The 21,550-nt window shown below is 35.1% G+C and overlaps 1 protein-coding gene across 5 annotated transcripts in view; it reads left to right on the forward strand.

Annotated features, from left to right (window-relative positions):
* The window catches only part of SCAF11 (SR-related CTD associated factor 11), a 69,213-nt gene that overhangs the window by 4,044 nt on the left and 43,619 nt on the right, over positions 1-21,550 (forward strand). For all 5 annotated transcript variants that reach the window (XM_081130542.1, XM_081130544.1, XM_081130546.1 and 2 more), the window contains exon 2: positions 15,549-15,602. The gene's annotated coding sequence lies outside the window, so the exon portion shown is untranslated. The remainder of the gene's footprint in view (positions 1-15,548; positions 15,603-21,550) is intronic.

Here is a 21,550-nt window from a genome sequence, read left to right on the forward strand (position 1 = left end):
TTAAAGAATACACCTAATGTTTATCAGATATTTACTGTGTGCCAAATGTTCTGTCCTAGACATTTTACATACATTTTTATTTGATCTTTTCAGCAGCCTTGCAGTGTTGGGTGTATTAGTCCAAAGTCCATAGGACTCTTTGGCCTTTAGTTATTCATAATGTCAATTGGCCTCCCAAACTCCATATCAGTGTTATCTAGTAGTAGACCTTTCTGTAATTTTTGGAAGTGTTCTATATCTATACTGCCTAATACAGTAGCTGACAGTGACAGGTGGCTGTTGAGCACTTGAAATATGTCCACTGCAGCCAGAATAATGGTTACTGTTTTGGACAGTGCAGATATAGATCAAAGGCATTAAGAATTTCATTAATAATAAAGTAGTCTTTTTTTATACAATAGTCCCCCCTTATCCACGGTTTTGCTTTCTGCAGTTTGTTACCTATAGTCAACTGTGGTCCAAAAATATTAAGTGGAAAATTCCAGAAGTAAACAGTTCTTAAGTTTAAATCTCGTGCTCTTCCTCTCTGGCCTGCTGAGGACATGAGCCATCCCAAAGTATTCACACTGTATACACTCTGCCAGTGGTTCCATCGGTGAGTCACTTAGTAGCTGTCTTGGTTATCAGATCATTCAGGGTATCACAATGCTCCGTTTAAGCAACTCTTATTTTACTTAATAATGGCCTCAAGGTGCAAGAGCAGTGATATGCCAAAGAATATAACAAAGAGAAACCACAAAGTGCTTCCTTTAAGCGAAAATGTGAAAGTTCTGGACTAAGGTGAGAAAAAAAATTGTATGCTAAGGTCTACAGTAAGAACGAATCTTCTGTTTGTGAAATTGTGAAGAAGGAAAAAGAAAGTAGTGCTATTTTGCTAAGAGAGGGACCACATTCATATAATTTTTATTACAGTATACCGTAATTGTTCTATTTTATTATTGTTAATCTCCGACTGTGCCTAATGTATAAATTAAACTTTATCACGGGCATGTATGTATAGGAAAAAACAGTATATATAGGGTTTCGTACTATTCATGGTCTCAGGCATCAACTGGGGATCTTGGAACATGTCCTCTGTGGGTAAAGGGTGACTACTATACCAAGAATAGGAAACACATGTATTCTTTGTTTGAAAGGAGTACTGTTTTGCTTACATGCTAGTTTTAGATGCTGTAAGTGAATATTGTAGGTAATCTTTTTCTTTTTTTTTTATAAACAAACTTAAACTTTTAGAAAAGTTTCAAGTATAATACAAAGAACTTTTCTCCCGGAATCATTTGAGAGTAAGTTGCAGACAACATCCTGCTTAAGTCCCAAATAGAAGTACAAAGAACTCGCCCTTCCAACCATTTGAGAGTACGTCGAAGATGCATTTGGTCAAGGACTGTCTGTTACATAAACTATATCAAAATCAGGAAATTAACATTGCTGTATTATTACCACCTAACCCTAAGGTTTCATTCAAGTTTTGCCAGTTTCCACAGTAACTTCCTTTGTAACAAAAGGAATTCAGAATTCTGTTTTGCTTTTGATTGTAATGTCTTTTTACACTCCTTCAATGTAGGATAATACCTCAGTCTTGATTTTCCTTACCTTGACACTTTAAAATATTACAGGTTAGTTTTTTGTAAAATGTCTCTCAATTTGCCTGATATTTCCTTACGGTTGGATTCAGATTGTGCATCTTTTGGCAGGAGTATCACTATAATCATGTTGTGTTCTTATTGCATCCTATCAGATGGCATACACAATTTCTGTTTGTTTCATTGCTGATGATATGCACTTTGATCACTTGATTAAAGCAAAGTCTCCCAAGCTGCTTTACTGTAAAGATTTTTTCCCCTCTTAGTAATTAAATAAATGTGGGGAAGTATTTTGAGACTGTATAAGTAATCCATTCCTTATCAAACTTGCTATTTATTCATTCTCAAATTGTCTCAGGTTTTCCCAGTGAAAGCCCTTTCAAGGTAGTTTCTGTGTTTTTACTTGCTTTGAACACTTCCTTTTTGACACAAGAAAATATTCCAGGCTCACCTATACTTTCCCTGTCACTGCCCTAGAATCAACCATTATTCAAGGAGCTTTTGGTTTTGTTTTGTTTTTTTAGTAGAGAAAGGTATTTGGAAACCAAGATTTAGGTGCTATATTCATTTCTACATCTGTGTCTAGAAAAACCATGAGTTGGTACCAGTTTCAATCCACGGTGTTTATAGTTTTCTCTCTCTCAAATTTATAACTCCCTTTTCTTACAAGGAGAAACCTGACTCCCATTATCCTTAGTTTATTTACCTATATGATCAATCCTCTGTATCTGTTTTCCATTGCCACTGTTGCTCCCTCCACTGTGTTACATAACAATTTCACTCTACTTAGGCTCTGACACCTTGTGCCAAAGATGCATGTTGCACTCCAGACTTCTCAGACCTCATGCTAAGGATCTCACCTTTCTGCTTGAGTTCGAGTACCTCACTCTGGGCTTACTCACCATCCTTATTATGGCATTTTGCTTACCAACTTGGGCTCCAGCACTTCAGGTAGAATAGCAACATATAGAGACATGGTGTCGTGTGTGTGTGTGTGCGCGCGCGCACGCATTAAACTATACTAACTTGTTTCTTATAGAAGGTTATTACACCAAAACTTAGTGAAAATTGGTGATGAAATATGTTTTCAACTATTTTTATTTAAACCTTGAGCTCACATCTCTAATAGTGCTAAGACTAATCTTTTCCTTATTCTCCTTTTTATCCTTGGAGTGCTCAGATGTACTTTTAGGGGAGTCTTTTTAATATAATTTTGACAATAAAATAAAAATTAGTTCACTATTTTATGTAGGTGTTGGAGTCAGTCAGACCTGGCTTTGAATTCTGGTTGTCCCATATACTGATTGTAACCTTTTATAGGTGACTTAGTCAGTGTCCCAAAATTCTCACCTATTTTAACTAAGTAGCATTTACCTAAGTCCAGTGGTAATAGCAGCTAACTCTATCTCTGTGCTTCATATTCTTAAGTTAGCTCCATTTTAGTGAGTGATTTCAAGCCTTTTTAATGTGGTATTCTAGTGTTCAATGGTGGTGGTATAGTTTTTGAAATATACTGTGGTATGGTATTTTGAGGATTAATCGTGCAAAGGCATGCCAGAGTATTTAGTTATTGCCTGATATGAAGTAGGCACTCTCCCTACCCATAATCCTGTGTTCCAGTTTTTTTTATTATCTGTGTCTATTAGGTCTGGGAATGAAACATGGCCTTTGTTCTTGGGAAGCTGAGTCCTAATCAGGCCTTCTTTATTGCTCCCCAGTGTTCTTTCCATGTTTTCCTAACTTATTTTCTATACTTTCCTCTCTTCCTTCACTTTGTGCTGATACATTATCTTCAAAACCCCCAATTTAAGCATCTCAGAAACCACTCTCAAAATAGGTAAATGGAGGCGAGAGACACTTTTCCTTAGTGATTCTCTACTTTTTACAAAACAGTTTTAAGCCCTACCTTGGACTTAAAGTTCCTTTACATTTGGGCTTATAATTATGTCTTTGGCCTTATCTCCTATTGCTGTCCTAAATGAATTCATTCTGACTAAATTAATCCTGAAAAATGCCTATACCTTATATTTGGCACTTAGCATATGCTATCTTACTGTTCATCTCTTGTGTCCTATTTCTCCAACTCTACTTTTTGCACCAGGAATGGGGTATGGTATTTTAATGTGTCTTTTTTTTTTTTTAGTTAAAAGAGTTTTATTTTTAGAGATATCACCACCTTTGGGATTTAAAATAAACAGTATATTCACTACAGAAATTGTTTTACAATACAGGTAGTTTTAAAAATACTTCTCTGTGAAGTGTTTTTCATTTTTTAAAAATATTTTAATAATTCTAAAAAGGGTTTTGAGAGACATGGGGAAGAAAGAAGGAGGTAAATTATTTCAGGGTTCCTGATTAGTGCTTTTTGTCCAGTTCAATAAGGTAAGTAAAGGTTCATAAGGAAAATGTTATAGGAAACAAAGGTGATGAAAATAACATTCAACCTCAGATCATACCATCCAGGAAAAAGAAGGATTGAGAAAACAGCTTGGAGAAACCAGAATAATGTAATCAAATTATATTCATTAGATCCTACTTTCAGCAGCAGAAACACTCAATATGTGCAACATAAAAATAATTCTTACCATTTATTCAACACCTGTCATTTGCCAGGCACTAGGGTACTTTATAATCATGATTTCTAATTCTAAAACCCATTCTTAGATAGATGGTTAAAGCTGTTTTTTGAAACAAGAAAATGAAGCTCATTAAAGTTTAATGACTTATCTAAAGCATCAGAGAACTAGTAGGTATTAGAACTAGGTTTAGAATCCAAGTTTTCTTCCACACTGCCTCACCACACAGCACCTACCATAAGGAAAATTAACAAAATAAATTGCTCTTAGTATTTTATCCTGATTTCATTTGTAAAATCCCAGACATAGCCTACTATTCTGATACAGAAATATCTATCATGGTATTAATAAGTAAGAAAACGTATTGTGTACTTATCATAAGTTTGGAAAACAATGGTATCACAAATAATAATAAGTGATTCTTGCCCTCGATTCCAATGATTTAGAAACTTTCACTGAAAATAAGAAGCCCTCTGATTGAAATATAAAACACAATATTCTACTTAGTAACAAACACAAACATCTGAAACTCCATTATTGACCCATTTCTGCTTAATAAAAATTCGGCCTACATTTGTCCATAATGGAGAGAATATTAAACTAAGAAGACCCTGGAGAGGTCACAGTGTTGATAAAATTCAGCATGATGGTGGAGCCTACATAAACACAGGGAACAAAGCTAGGCCCTTCCGCACAGCCATAAGCCCTTGTGATGATTTCATTTTAAGTCAATGTCTCTTCATGTCACACATATTCCCCAGCGTCTGCTTGATGAAATACCACAATCGCCATGGGGCCTACTTTCCTGCAGTCTTGTGTACACTTTGCTGCCTGCCAGGCTCAATATCCCAACCACAGTAGTAGTTCAGCAGCTTAAAGTAAACAAAAACAAATATAAACATTAAAGAGAGCAGCCACAGCAACACTGCTTTGAAAGCTGTTTTCAGTGAAACAGCTTACAAATGATACATGATCTGTTAATGTAAATATAATTGTAATACTATTTTGTATGCTTAGATGGCCTATCAAGAAAATTGTTTCTTTAAACTACTGTTCTAATGGGGAATAAAATATTAATAACTTAAAAAATTTGTAAGCTATCATTCACCTCAAAACCTTGTCATAGAAAAGCCTTCAGATAGGACAGCTCTAGGCCATGTTTCTTTAGGAACTGTTGTACATGTCCAGTTACTTAGACACCAAATACCTTGTGGCTAATATGAGGGAGATGCATGAAACAAAATAATTTTATTGTTTCAAAACTGCTATAGAACTAGGTAAAACTAAAATTAAAGGTGGAGAAACAAATCCAATGAAGCCCTTAAGAGAAGCTTAAGATATATTTCATGTTAATAGCCACTCCTGCTTTCTTGCATGGCGTATTATTTGCATGGCGTATCTTTTTCATACTTTTATCTGTGTCTTTATATTTAAAGTGAGTTCCTTGTAGACAACATGTAATTCAGTCATTTAAAAAATCCAATCTGACAATCTCTCTTTTGATTGCTGCTATGGAATTATATTATATATACCTAAACATTCAGTCTATTTAATATTTACCACTTGCAGTAAATGTAGAAGCCCTACAACTACCCCCCCCAGTGCCTCCAGTGACCTTTATGTTATAGTTGTCAGATGTACTATATATACATGCAGTGAAAACCCCATCAACAATTATATAATTTTGACTTTCATTAATCATACATTTTTAAAAGAACTTAGGAGAAAAATAGTCTCGTATATACCTAGCAGTTTACTATTTTTCTTGTTCTTTATTAATAAAATTTCAGTTTTCTTTCTGGTATCATTTCTCTTCAGCCTGAACTTCCATTATTAGCATATCTTTTAAAGTAGCCCTGCCGATAAATTCTTTGTTTTTCTTAACTGGAAATGTCTTTTCCACTTTTGTTTCTGATGGATTGCTTCATTGGATATAGAATTCTGGTTTAACGTTCTTTTCTTTAGCACTAAAGATGTCCTGCTGTCTTCTTGGATTCCATTGTTTCTGATGAGCAGTTTGCAGTAATTTGAGTCATTAATTTCCCCTGTATGGTGTGTTTCTCTATCTACCTTAAAGGTCATTTTAAAATTTATCTTTGCTTTCTTGCAGTTGATTATGATTTCTCAGGGCATGTTCATCTTTTTTGAGTGAATCATATTTGGTATGTGTGAATTTTGTGAATTTTTAAATTTATGCCTTTCACCAAGTTTCGGAGATATTGGGGCCTTATTTTTTCTGTACCTGTATTTTTCTGGAACTGAAATGACATCAACAGAATTTTGGATGTTGTCCACAGGACCCCGAGACTTTTCATTTTCTTTCAGTCATTTATTTCTCTGTTCTTCATATTAGCTAATTTCTATTGATGTATCCACATTCACTAACTTTTCCTTTGCATTTGCATTCTGTATTAAGACCTTATTTCAGATATGGTATTTTTCAGTTCTAAAATTTCCATTTGTTTCTTTCTTTATAGTTACCATTTCTCTGCTGAGAACCTCTGTCTTCCCATTCATTGCAGAAGTGTTCATTTGTTCTCCATGGAGCATTTGTGTGTGCGCGTGCATGTGTGTATCGTTTAGAACCATGACAAATAAAATGTGCTGAGTAAATATTACCTATGGTTGTTACACATAAGTCATTCATTCAGAACTGTTTATTAGGCACTCATTTGAAGACATGGTGCTGGATCCTGGTAATACAGTGACCAAGGGAGCTAACAGCTTAATAACTCACAGTCATTGGATCTTTAAGCGTGTTACCACTTCTGTTTGAATACTTTTAATATCTAGTGACTTGAATTAATAGTTTTTATTTTCTGGCATAGGGATACTTACTACTGGCTTTGTGACTTTGGACAAGTTACTTAATTTCATTGTATGGAAAATGGAGATAATTGTACAAAATATTGTAAGAGCTAAATTAGAGAACGTATTATGTGTCAGAAGTAATAGCTAAACATGGTATGAAAAGTATAACCAAAAATTCAGCTGCTGGGATATTCAAAGCATTTATAATAAGATTACATTTAGAAATCCAATATCTGCCCATGCCTGATGCTAATATTCAAGAATATTGTTTTTTAAAAAATAAGTTTTCATACTGTGTAATAACATGTTCCAGATTAGAATATGTAGTAGCGTTTCATAGGAGTAGAATTGTAAAATACCTCTTTAAATTGTGAAATATTCATTTGAGAACACATTGATTATATACTTATGTAACAAAATTGTATTTATCTCTATCTGAGATAGCTACCTAGGATGAGTTTAAGAAATTCAGATAATAGACGTAGCTAGAGTAAACAGAGTGGAAACCCTGTCTACTGTACAACACAGTTGCTTTTTATTTTCAATGTTGGCTTTGCTGTAGCAACTTGTACCAATTTAGAAGGGATTAGTACCAAGGAAGTAGCATTTCTTGAGGTACCAGTCAGAGTGACATTTAGCATCTGTGCAAAAAAGACTAATTTCTGGAGTTGAAATTCTGTAATGTAAGGTTTTTAAAATCTTGTTTAAACAGAACAGAGCAATACTTTTTTTCCTGTCATAGATAAAATCCGTTTCCATTTCTCTGTAACAAGTATTTGCTTGTGGTCATTTATTGTCACTAATTCCTCTCCTTTAATTCTTAGGGTTTGTTTGTTTGCAAGTATTTCCTGTGCCTTGCCTAATTTCCCCATCTCTTTTTTGGGAAGGCAGGTAGACAGATTGCCATTTCAGTTCATGAATCTTGCCAAGGTAGACCAGGGTGAAGTTAAAGACAGAGTTGACAGTTTTTTGTTTTGGGTTAGAAGAAAAGGGTGAAAGGACACCAGTTCTTTCTCTCCTTCCATACTTCCATCTAGGATTCCTCTCTTCCCTTGGCTATGCTTCCCAGATGTGAGGGTACAGTGCTCTTGATCCCAGGGTGCCTCTAGCCTTTTCAAGGGGTTTGGTTGTGAGATGAGTCTCTAATGCTTCACTGTTCTTTTGCTTTTTGTTTCTAATAGGCATAGGCTTAATCTTCTGAATGTACACTTTACTTTTCTACACTTGTAACTCTTCCCTTCAAGTGACCTGTAATAGACATTGAGGAATTGCTAATGGAAAGAAACCAAAATGTAAGAGCTTTAGGTTTGCTTCTTTACTATTTAAATTAGTTATGTCATAGTGCTTTAGTAAATGGGGATGAGAAAATGGAAATGAGAATCTTAAGGACAAATGAAGATGATGTAATCAGCTCCTCCTATTCCCTCCTCCACACCTTATTAAGCAGGAGTGGGGTTATTAGAGAAGAATTGCATAAATATACATTGAAATTATTGGAGGCCATATAATATGCTATTCTATAATTGTTTCATTTGGAGGAATAGTGGAAGCCTGCATATATTATGATTTCTCTATCAAGCTCTTTATGGTAATGTTCAGGAACAAAAAGGCACTCTTTTTTTAAAAATAAAGTATTGCATTGTAGGTATGTTCTTCTCATAGAATAGACAACTGTTACATAAGCATGTAACCCAAATGGGAGCCAAGAGTAGTGCCTGGCTTCCTCCAACAATGAAAAACTGGCCAGCTCCATACCATCACTAGAATCTTGGAACTCTGATCTGTTACAACTCTGCTTAGAATTTAGTGGGGTTGTGAAATTGTGCCTGTTGCTTTTAACTTCTGTGTCTCACGCTATTGATAATGTGTTGTCTGTCAGACCTTTCAGTGCTATAGAAATGCAGGAGAACTGGAGACAGAAAATTCAAATATCTCTTCAATCTTATCTGTGGTAATGTAATTTGGATGGCCTCAATGTGTTTGGTTACCACCATCGTATTGGTATAGAACCATCGGAAAGACTGAGACTGAAATTGTCAGTCAAAAAGTACCTTTGTTGAAAACATTAACAGTTTATATTCTAGCCCATAATTGCTCTCATTTTAGTCTTTACTTCTAAAACCATTTTTAAATTTTATTAACATACAATTAAATTGGCCGTTTTGGGGTGTGTAGTTTTGTGAATTTTAGTGCATATATAGATTTGTATTACCACCACCAAAGTTAGGATTTAGAATTGGTTCCATCATCCCCAAAAAAGCTCCCTCATGCTATCTTTGTAGTCAAACCTTTCCTATCCCAGGCAACCACTGATAATAGTTCTTCATCACTAGAGCTTTAACCTTTTGAGAATGTCATAAATGCAATTGTGTGGTCTGAAACCTTTGGACACTAGCTTTCACGGAGTATATTGCCTTTATTTTATTTTATTTTTTACTCAATACATGTCTTTTTTAATTGAATTGCATTTCATTGGTTGGGGTTCCTGACTGAAGGATCCACTGGCTCTCTTTGCAAAGCCTTATTTGTGTAATTTGTCAAGACTAGATCACTGATTTATTGTAAAAGGATAAAACTCTGGAACAGCCAGATGGAAGAGAGACATAGGGCAAGGTATGTGGGAAGAGACTCAGAGCTTCCATGACCTCTCCAGGTGCCCACCACTCTTCCCACATCTCCATGTGTTCACAAACTCCGAAGCTCTAAATATATTGCCTTTAAAATTTATCCAAGTTGTTGAGCGAAACACTAGTTCCTTCTTTTTTATGGCTGAGTGGTATTACACTGTATGGATGAATGTACTATAGGTTTTAAATTTTTTGTTGTTGAGTTGACATACAATATTACATTCCTTTTAGACCTTTATATACCTTATGTTGTGATCACCACAGTAAGTCTAGTACTCCTTGTCATCATAAAAAGTTATATCATTGACTATAATCCTCTGTGCTGTACATTACAGTCCCGTGACTTAATTCTATAACTGGCAGATTGTATTACTATATTTTTGTGAAATCCAGCATATCAGTTTTTTCTTTTCTTGTACTATCTTCATCTGGTTTTGGTATCAGGGTAATGCAGGACTCATAAAATGAGTTGGGAAGTATTTATCCTCCATTTTTTGGAAGAGATTATATTGAACAGGTGTTATTTCTTCTTTAAATGTTCAATAAAATTCACCAGGGAAATTATCTGGTCCTGGAAATTTCCTTTTTGGAAGACTTTTATATAAATTCAATTTCTTTAAATACTACTAGGGCTATTCATTGCTATTCTACTTAATCAGTCTTGCTAGAGGTTTACATTTTATTGATCTGTTCAAAGAAAGCGTTTGGTTTCATTGATCTTTCTCCATTTTTCTGTTTTCAATTGCATTGATATCTGCTGTTTCCTTCCTTCTGCCTGCTTTGTATATATTTTGCTTTTTAGTTTCTGAATGTAGAAGTTCAGCTCATTGATTTGAGACCTTTTCTCGTGTAAGCTCTGTAATGCTATAATGCTTTCACTGCATCTCACACATTTTAATTATTGATACATTTGAGTTTAGATTTACCATTTTATTTTCTGTTTGCTTACTCTGGTTATGTTCTGTATCCTCTTTTTCTTCAGGTTATTTGAACATTTTTTAGTATTCCATTTTTAATGTATTTTGTTTTTGCCTATATGTAAAACATTTTAGTGGTTGCCCTAGGGATTATAATATATATACTTAATTTTCATCCTAGAATCAATATTTTACTATTTCAGTGAAATACAGAAATCTTACCATCATATAGGACCCTTTTCCCTTCCCCCTTTATATTGTAATTGTCTTGTGTTACATCTGCATGTATTGGAAGCCTTATTAGAAAGCGTTATAATATTTGCTTTTAATTGCCAATCATATTTTAAAGAATCCAAGAACAGAATAGTTCATTATATTTACCCAGATATTTACCACTTGTGTTGCTCTTCCATTATTCCTCGTGTTCCATTTCCTCTTACTGAATAACTTCATTTAGCAATTCTTTTAGAGCTGACAACTAATTTTATGGTTTTCCCTCAACTGAGAATGTCTTTTATTTCACACTTATTCCTTAAGGATAATTTCAGTAGATTCAAGATTTTGGGTTATAGTTCTTTTCTGTCTTAGCACTTAAGAATATTGTTTCACTTCCTTCTAGACTACATAGTTTATGATGAGAAATCAATAGTTATTCAAGTAATTAACCTACTTTCCCCTCATAAATATAATACATTGTTTTTTTCAGTCTTCTTACAAGATTTTTCCTTTGTAATTTTCAGCAGTTTCATTGTGATGTGTCTAGGCATGGATTTAATTGGAAGGTATACCGTTTGGGGTTTGTGAGCTTCTCGAATCTAGAGGTTTATGTCTTACATCAAATTTGGGACATTTCTAGCCATTACTGTTGTTTCTTCCTCCTCATACTCCACTCATTTTCCTCTCCTTCTTGGGCTCTTAACATGAATGTTAGGGTTTTGGTATCCCTGGGGCACTAATAATTTTTAAAAAATGTTTCTTCTCTATACTGTTCAGATTGGGTAATTTCTGTTAATCTCTCTTCAAGTTCATTGACTTTCTATTCTGCTATGTAGTCTGTTAGTATGTTTTCTTTTTCAGATCTTACATTTTTCAGTTCTAAAATTTTCATATGGTAATTCTTTGTACCTTCTATTTCTTTGCTATGATTTTCCTAGCTTTCTCCTTGTTTCAGGAATATTTGCTCTTACTTGTTGGAGCATTTTTATGCTTGTTTTAAAATCTGTCAGATAATTCACCTAGTGCTCTAATATCTGTTATCTTGATACTGGTTTCTGTTGGTTTTGTTTTCCCCCATGAGTTTGACATTTTCCTTGTTCTCTCTATACCAAGTAGTTTTGGATTGTGTTTTGGACATTTTGAACTTTATGTTATGAAATTTAGTGTCTTGTTTAAGTGCTATGGAGAATGATCATATTTTTGTTTTGGCAGGCAATTAGGTTGAGGCCACAAGTTCCAACCACCTTTCTGTAGGTTGTCATTTTAATCTCAGTTCTGTTTTCAAAACTTTTGCGGTGCTATTTGGATTTTTTCCATATGTACGCTACCCAGCAGCCAACATGTAACCCACATGAGAGTTTATTCCTATATTTATTTTTCTGAACCTATGGCATGTTGCTTATGGTCAAATTTGTATATGCGAAGTTCAAGGGTAAGCTAGGAGTTTATAAACAATTTATAGTTTACTTTCTTAAGCTCTTTCCTCTCCGTTATATCCATATTTTCTAGATTCCTGGGACATCTTTTCTGTCCTCTGGCTAGAAAGCTTGGTCTTCATTTACTCCACTGTGGTGTGTACTTTCCACAATTGCATGTGGAGCCAAGTGACAGAAAAACAGGAGAGAGAAAAAATCATTGAGATTAGGCTAGAGTTGCTTCAATCAGTGAGGATGGACTCTCCCTCAGAATTTTAGGCTCCTGCTTACCCTGCTGCTGCCACTCTTGTAGCCATCACCACCATAGGATTACTTGAAAGTAGGACATGAAAAATGAAGAACAGAGGAAAAAGAGAGATTTCCCTCACTTTTTCTGAGTATTACGAGTCCCCTTTCCCACTCCTTGGACAGAGCTAGAGAGCTTTTCCTAGAGCTCTCGCTCTCTCCTTTGTTGTTACTAATGGCCACTTTCCAGGTTTCAGCCTTCATTGAGTCCAGGCTGGGGCACAACTGGATGGGGGGGGAAAAATTAGAAACTCACTGCCAGTTTGATAAAATATCAGGTTCTGGGGTCTTCCCCAATCCACCTGCTATTATTAACTTTTGAATTTTCAATTAGCTGCTCCATTTATTCTGTCTGGTTTTTATAGTTTCAGTGAGAGTAACAGGGTGGAATGTGCTTACCCTATTTTACCCAGAACTGGAACTCCCCAATTTTACTACCTATTTTAGAATGTAATGGCAACTCGAATCTCCTTATTTCATAGTTAAATATGGTTTGTCAATTATAGTCTATCATTTTTTTCAACATACAAGGTGGGACAAAAATAGGTTTACTATTGTGAGTACGTGAAACATAGAATGTATTCTTATATTCTTGTTTATTATTTTATTATTTTCCATACAAACGACTATAAACCTACTTTTGCCCCACACTGTATATGTGATCTTGCCATATGTAACAGTGCAAGCTCTGTTAAGAGGATGATGCTACATTAGGAAAATTAATTTCACCCTTAGAGCATAATTTTCATGAAGTCTAATTTTCCATAATTATATTACATTTGAAATTTTTTTTCTATTTTCAGTTTAATTGCTGTTTTCTGCCGAGGATTTCTGGCTTGCCTTTCACTTTGGAAATGTTTTATTCTTTATTCATTTAAACCTTTACAGAATAATTTGTTTTAATAATTAGGTTACTGGTCATCATAGAGCATAGTATGAGGTGACGTGCTTCATGGACTCTTGGCACTCAGTCACTGTTGCAGACCCTGCACAGAAATTTTTGAGACCATCTGAAGCATATGAGGCAGATTGTATTATAAGACCTACAAGTATGGGTGACTTCATCTTTGGTTTCAATTTACCTGGTAAACAACAATATATATATATAGGATTATTTGTTCGTCAGTGAATGGTGTTTGGAAAACAAGCCTTTTTCTGGATAGGTCCATAATGAAGGAATTGCATATGAAAGTTTCCTAGAAATTTCTTTTGTTGATCAGCTGCTGACAGGCAATCAAATCACTAATAATTTTTTTACAATCTGAACTAGAAAGTATTTCCAGGGCCTGCAATAGTAACTGAAAACAGAGCATGTGTCAGAGCATGCTCAGGCTGCTATAACAAAGTACTGCAAACTGGGTTGCTTATCAACAACAGAAATTGATTTCTCACAGTTCTGGAGGCTGGAAGTCCAAGATCAGGGTGCTACCATATTTGGGTGAGGGCCCTCTTCTGGGTTGCAGACTTCCTCTTGCATCTTCACATGGTATAAGGGACTAGGTATCTCTCTGGAGCTTCTTTTGTAAGGTATAAATTCAGTTTATGAGGGTTCCACTCACATGACTTTTAAGCACTTCCCAAAGGCCCCACTTTTACTAATACCATTGCCATTAGGGGTTGGGATTTCAACGTATGAATTGGGTGGGTGGGGGGATACAAATATTCAGATCTTAGCAGCATGTAAATGATTCCATTAAAACAACAGTTGAAATTCTGAGTTTCATATCCATTTCAGTTTTATTATTGGTATTTAATAAGTTGGGTGTAATGAAACTATTGGTAGAAGTAAAAGTTCTGTTGCTGTTTTTATAAATAGATTGCCTAATCTGGTTCTGCATTTTACTTCCTGGTTAAGAATTTTATTTTTAACTGAAAAAATATGGTGCTGGAAAATGTAAATGCTGTGATTATAAATAGAGAGAACTTGGTGTGTTGAAGGGACAAGCGTTTTGTTTACTAAAGACCTATGTTTGTTTGTTTGTTTAATTCATAGTGTTCAGTTAGATAACGAATATACTCAGATAATTTGTGAAAGTGTACTGTTTTATGAAAGTTGAAGAAAGAGAAAAGATAACTTCTCTCCACCAATAAATATGTTCAACAATTAGTCTGAAAAGCTTTTTCTGGCCATAGGCCTTTATGATGTGGAATCAGGCACATTTACCTACTGGTCATTTCCATAGAAAAGGTCTAACATGGCCAGAACATCAGCTGACCTGTGTGCTCTCATTTGCATGTATCCTTCCTTTCCTTTGTTTTGAAAATTAAAGTCCTCACTGTCATGTTAAAATTTATAATTCCAGTTCTGAGTCCTTTAAAATGGAAATGCTGTAATAGGGGAGAATAGTTAGAAAAACACTTTTAATCCATTGGGTCTCAGTTGAGAAGCCTTTTTTCCAAACACACATATATCTTGAAAGGATTTGGTGCTCATTGTGTGTTTCTATAATATCTTCTGCTTACCCCCATTACTGTACCTGCTATACGGTAATGTAATTGTTGGGTTTTGTTTTTGTCAGGTATGTCAGTGCTTAAGGCCTAGTGGTGCCTAGGAAATGGGGAAACTGGCTAAATATTTGTTGAATGAATAAATTAGAAATAAGCTGTAGACATGTGGGGAGTCTGGTGTAGAGCCTAGTTGGATAAAGAAAACTGATGACTGGTTAAGGATACTTAAGATCTTTAGTTCAGGAAATAATTTAAATTCTAGTAGTTATTGGGTTTCTGGGATTTGTGTGTGTGTGTGTGTGTGGATTTTTTTGTTGGGATACATTTTTTTCTAATTTTCTTTTACTTTGTTTTCAGTTCACTTTTTCCTGTGTGCTGAAAGTGACTTGTGCTCCTCCCTCACTAAATAAAGTGTTTTTATTATTGTTGGTCTTCAGCACCAATGTGTGTCTTCATATTTGAAGGCATACAGTTATTCTGTTAAAATGTCTTAAATTCTAAATAAATTTTTCTCACATCCGGAGGCCCTCTGGAGTAAGTCGTTCTTTATACTTTCCTGTTCTCTTTTCTTTTGAACTCAAGTTAAATATAGATGCAGCTGAGTGTAAGTGAAGTGAAATGGGACTAATTTTCATAATTCTCTCCCTAGAATAGTTTGATGGAAAACCGATTACCTGACTGTTCGACCTGAAGAATCTTAAGGGTAAGAAGGCTTGTGAATATTTGTATACTTATTAAATACACTTTAAATGACACTCTTAGAAAATGAATGAATGAATGATGGTGACACACGTACAGTATTGTGATTATAGCTTAACCATGATCTCTCTCCCTCCCGCTCTTTTTTTTTTTTTTTTCTGGAGTTGCCATATGTTACAGCTATTTACCGTTTTATCTCCTATAAGCAGAAAATGGGATAAAAAAATCCTAGGATTATTTACTTTTTAGCCCTAGATTTTGTGTCTTGGTTTAACGTTTTTATTTCCAGATAAACCAGAATCTTAATAAATATTATCAGTGTAGAATAAAGAATTTATTTATGTTTGTACTATAAGATCTGTTTGAAAAGCTATATGACAATTTAAATTTTGTGAATTTTTTACTCATACTGGTTTTTTCTATATGTAGATATTCTTTGAAATACAGGAGTTTTCTTTTTTTAATAATGAAAACCTAATCTTGGAGTCATATAGATTTCTCATGGTATATCTAAAATCCATTTGGGGTGGGGAGATTTTCGTGTGTTTGTGCATGTATGCTTGTTGAGTACTTCTTTTGTGCTAAGCACTTTAAATGGATTATGTGATTATGTAGTTTAACCTTTATAACGACTGAAGTGGTTACTATATCTCCATTTTATAGATGAGAACACAGGATTTAAAGAGATTAAGGTCTGAAGTTTAAAACCAGAGAGTTTTTCTAAATCCTATGCTAAAAGGCACATTCCCGTCTCTGTATGAAGAGTAATCAGGCTCCAGCACCAAACATGCAGGTGAAGGATATTTTAAACCAACACATGTCAGAATAGCCCACCTAAAACAAAGAAGTCTACTTAAAAAGTCTGACAAAATTGTTAGAGGGTGGAAATCAGGAAGAAAAAAATACTTTGGGAGCATCCTGCAAGAGATTAAAAAATCAACAGTGACATATCAGAAGCAGGAGTCAGTTGATTTATGTAGCAGAGAACATGGAAAGGAAATAACTATCAAGCTGAAGGAGTTAATAGCCTTAACCTTATTCTGAAGTGAACAAGTTGAAGGCAGTAGAGCAAATATTCATGATAGTTTAAGCCAGATTGATAAAATAAATGTAGATAAATCAACAAAATTACATAGCCTTCAAGGGAATTTTAAAGGAAATCAAAGACAACATTGTAGAACCATTGATTCAAAATGTGTAATAAGTAGCCGTGGTGCCAGAGTACAGGTTGAATACAAATGTAGATAGATGCCTATACTTAAGAAAGCTGGAGTAGCCCTCTGTAATGAGACCTGAACCACATCTCCAAACTAGGCAATCTTCTTTAGTGTTTAATAGTGTTGGCAAACTTTCTAAAATGGGCAGATTGAAATTATTTTAGACTTTGCAGAGTATGGTTTCTGTTGCAATTATTCAATTTTGTCATAGTAGTGCAAAAGCAGCCATAGGCAATATGTAAAGGAATAAACATGGCTGTGTTTAAACAACATTTATTTATAAAAATACTCAGCCAGTTTTTTTACCATTAGCCTATAATAAAGGAAAGAATCCCTCCCTAGACATCATTAAAATGTAGCCTTGTTCATGGTTTCTCCAAGGGAAAATAATATACTTACAGGTAGGATCAAATTTTTGAGTAGATAATTGGGAGGCACTTAACGGTTTTATTTTAAGACTGGGGTTGGGATGGAAGATCCTGCATTAATCGTAATGGTTAACATTTGAATGGTTACTATTGCTAGACAATATCATAGGCACAAGTTTGCCTGACACCAGTGCCTAAGTCATTAATGACTGAAATACATCACTCTGAGTATCTTACTGAATGCCCCCTCTTTTTCAATTGAATTTTTTTGGACAGAGGGTTGAATTTGGGGACTGGTTTATCTTGGATAGAAGACTGGAAATAAAGAATAAAAAGGAATAGACTATCTATGAGAGGTTCTGAGAATCTTTATGGATTCTCTGAATACTTTAGCCATACAAATCAATATAGCATTTAGAATCTTTATGAAGTGCACTTTGAATGTGGTGTAAGTGTGCCCAACATAATGACAGCTCTTACTTTTTCTCAGTATCCCTTTCATTCAACCCTGGCTCCCATTTATCATATCAGTGCCTTTCTATGGTAAAGTCTGTAATGATAGGATTGGGTGTGGGAATGGGGTGGGAAATAGTATTAAACTTCCTCATGGCCAGTCTTAAGTCCTTCTTCTTTCTTTGTTCCCAAAGGATCTGATTGTGCCCTTTTGACAAAATAGTACTAGACTTGAGTGATTAGTTTGTTAGTCAGAAATGTCGATTTGTATTTTTTCAGTCCTGCATTTGCCTTTATCTTTCACTTTTGTCTAGGGAAAACAAAAAAATTGGGCAATTTCACTACCCCTCCCTATTTTTCTATTCTTTCTGGCAGTGATAATAACAGCCACTTATTACATGTTAGTGGAGTTGGGATTTGAATCTATGTCTGTTGGACCTCTAACATTGTAGTCATAACTAGGATGTTGATATCTTCAGATACTGTGGGTTTGCTTGAAGAACTGTAGGAGGAAGCAAGAAGAGGGAGTTTTGAAGTGAACTGAAAAGGAAAGGAGTTCTGTTTTATAGTAGATGGAAGGAAAAAGACTTGGGAAGAGGAAAAGATGGGAAGAAGAGAAAAAGGGTAGGAATTTTAAATGGAGCCAGCCAAAGCTAAAAAGTTTAGTTTCTATTACCAGGAACCTGTGGTCCTTTGATTCCTTGAAGCGCCCCAAGCAACTGCTTGCAGTAGAAAATACATTGTCAGTATCTCCAGTATAACTTGAAGCAGTTTTCTTTTATAGAGGATGGTAGTTATATCCTAAAGCTATGTTGTCTAACACAGTAGCCAGTAGCCAGATTGGATTACTCAAATTAATTAAAACTTAAATAAAATTTAAGATTTAGTTCTTCACTTGCCACATTTCAAGTGCTTGATAGAACAATTCCCTATTGGGCAGCACTGTTCTGGAGAACTGAACTGTCTTACATACTTTGTTGCTTGAATGCACTCTAATGGCTGGCCTGGGGCTCTCATTTCCATGTATTCCAGGGTTTATGTGAGAAAATGAGTGTTAAGTCCCTGAAAACTGTTTTGTGTCAGTACTTTTTTTCATTCCACATTCTAAAAGTTGATGGCTTTTATGATAAATAAAATTTTGAGGTTAGATCATTCATTCTTCCCAACTGTTTTATGAACATATTTGGAATGGTATTTTCAATATGTAACAGAGGTAATAGAAAAGGGCAACCTGGAAGGTAGAAGTACTCTAAGATAATTACATTAGGGATAATAGACTTTAAAAATATTTTAGCTTGGAAAGGTAGAACCTGGGAAGAGACATTAAAGATTGGAATTTGCAAATTAAAATAATCTGAAAAGTAAACAGAGTTTACCTAAATTATAGCGGGAACATCCATTCTTAGAAATTTATTTGAAGTAAACCAAAATTAAAAGAAAGTTCATTGTCACTGATAGATAGTTAACTTACAGAACTTTTTAGTGGAACTAATAAGTAGTTTAGGTAGACTATGACTTATAATTATAGAGTGAGTCATAAATAGTTAATTATGAAATCAGGTTATATCTAACTCTTCCACAAACCACAAGGAAGGATAGTCCTGGCCACGCACATCTTATTTCAGGTCTTTTATTGTCCACAAATTATTGGCTAAGACCATGAATCTCTATTGTATTCCTGTGTTCCTGTTACTGGAAATTCAAAGCAGAACTGGTATTAAAAACCCTGGATCCTTAGATTAAAACGTAGAGTCTAGTCAGCTAGAACATATAAACATGAACAAGTTGCAAATTGTTGAACTGGAGAGAGGAGGGGAGCAGAGAGAGAGAGAGAGACAAACATTGATTTGTTGTTCCACTTATTTGTGCATTCATTGGTTGATGTCTGCATATGCCCTGGCTGGGGATCAAACCTGCAACCTTGGCATATTGGGACAATACTCTAACCAACTGAGCTACCCTGCCAGGGCTAAGCTTAATATTCTTAATGGAGGAAATGTGAAAATAGTGTAGATTTAATTGTTCAATAGGACATAAATTATTTAGCTATATGAAAGGATGGTATATTACATCTTGTGAAAACTTCCTATGTTTTAAAAATATTGTTGATTTTCAAATTGACTTTTACCACATTGAATTAACTCCAGCTTAAATATATTGTTATTTTTAGATATTTAGGATAATGGGGGAGAGGTTACAATATGGCTTTCCTCAAATAAAGAATTACACTCAATTATAGACTTCCCCCAAATAAAGAATTATGCTCAATTATAGATCATACAAGAATAAAATATGATTTTTTTTTTTAAAATATGTTTTTATTCATTTCAGAGAGAGGAAGGAAGAGAGGGAGAGATAGAGACATCAGTCATAAAAGTCATTGATCGGCTGCCTCCTGCACGCCCCCTACTGGGGATCAAGCCGACAACCCAGGCATGTGCCCTGACCTGAATTCGAATTGTGACCTCCTGGTTCATGGGTCGACGCTCAACCATTGAACCACGCTGGCCAGGCAGGAACACAGTATGACTCTAAAATCAACTAAATTGGGAAGTTGTCTAGAACACTGTTTCCTAAGCTTCAGTGTACATAAGAATCATTTATAGATCTTGGTAAAATGCAGATTCTTACTCGCTAGGTGTGGGGTGGTGCCTGAGGTATCCTGCATTTGTAACAAGTTCCCAGGTGATATTGATACTCTTTCTGGGTGAATATCAAGTAGAGTAACATATGACTATCTGAATTTTTGTTTGTTAAATATGTCTTTATTGGTTTCAGAGAGGAAGGGAGAGGGACAGAGAGAGGTAGAAACATCAATGATGAGAATCATTGATCGGCTGCCTTCTGCCAGCCCCCCACTGGGGATCGAGCCAGAAACCCAGGCATGTGCCCTCACTGGGAATCAAACTGTGATCTCGTGGATCATAGGTTGATGCTCAACTTCCTGAGCCACGCCAGCCGGGCAACTATCTGAATATTTTTAAAGTAATATTCTGTCTCAGCAAGTCCATCATTTCTAGTGCTCATGTCAGAATACTTCACAATTATCCTGGTCTCTTGTTCTCTAACACATACCCCACGTTTGATCTTGTCAGCAAATCTTTATGGCTGTCGTTTGAAAACACAGCTGGAATCTGAGCACTTTTCATCACCCTTGCTACTACTGTGGTACAAGCCATTGTCATGTCCCCTCTAGATTATTGCAGTAGTCCCCTTGCTGGCCTCTGCTTTTCCCTTTGCCACCTCTTCTGTTTAAAATCCACAGGCCCCTCACTCAAAGAAGCAAATGTATTTACCTTAGTCTTTAAGGTGTTGCATGACTTTATGTTCTATCACCTCTCTCCTTATCTACTTTTCCTCTCTTTCACTCTATTCTAACTGCATTAATTTCTTTTTGTTCCTTGAGCACACCAGACCTGCTCCTCTACTCTGTCTTTGGACTTTCATATTTGCTGTTCTTTTGCCTACAATACAGCTCCTCTAGATACCCACATAGCTCTCTCCCTTGCTTCTTTCAGGTTGCTAATTCACATGCCACTTTATTAGAAAGGCTTTTTCTAAATACTATGTATGAAATAACAATTTCTCCACTTTCTCACTTATTAGCCATGCTAATTGTATGGCTTTTAAAAATAATTGTATTGTTTTATTTTTTTCTCCACAGTACTTCTCAACATCTGACACACCAGATATTTTACTTTGTTTATTTTATCTCCACCAGTAGACTTAAAGGCAGGAATTTCTGTCTTAATCAGTTCTCTACTTAGAGCATTGCCTAATAGTATGTCAGTAGCACTCAGTAAATTTTTGAATTAAAAAAAATCCCACAATATGTCATTGAGCCTCTCTTTAAATACCTTCATTGATAGATCATTCTACTTCTCTTCAGAACAGCCCATTCCATTTTAAGATAA

This window comes from Miniopterus schreibersii, assembly GCF_964146895.1.
Source record: "Miniopterus schreibersii genome assembly, chromosome: 2".
Lineage (NCBI taxonomy): Eukaryota > Metazoa > Chordata > Mammalia > Chiroptera > Miniopteridae > Miniopterus > Miniopterus schreibersii.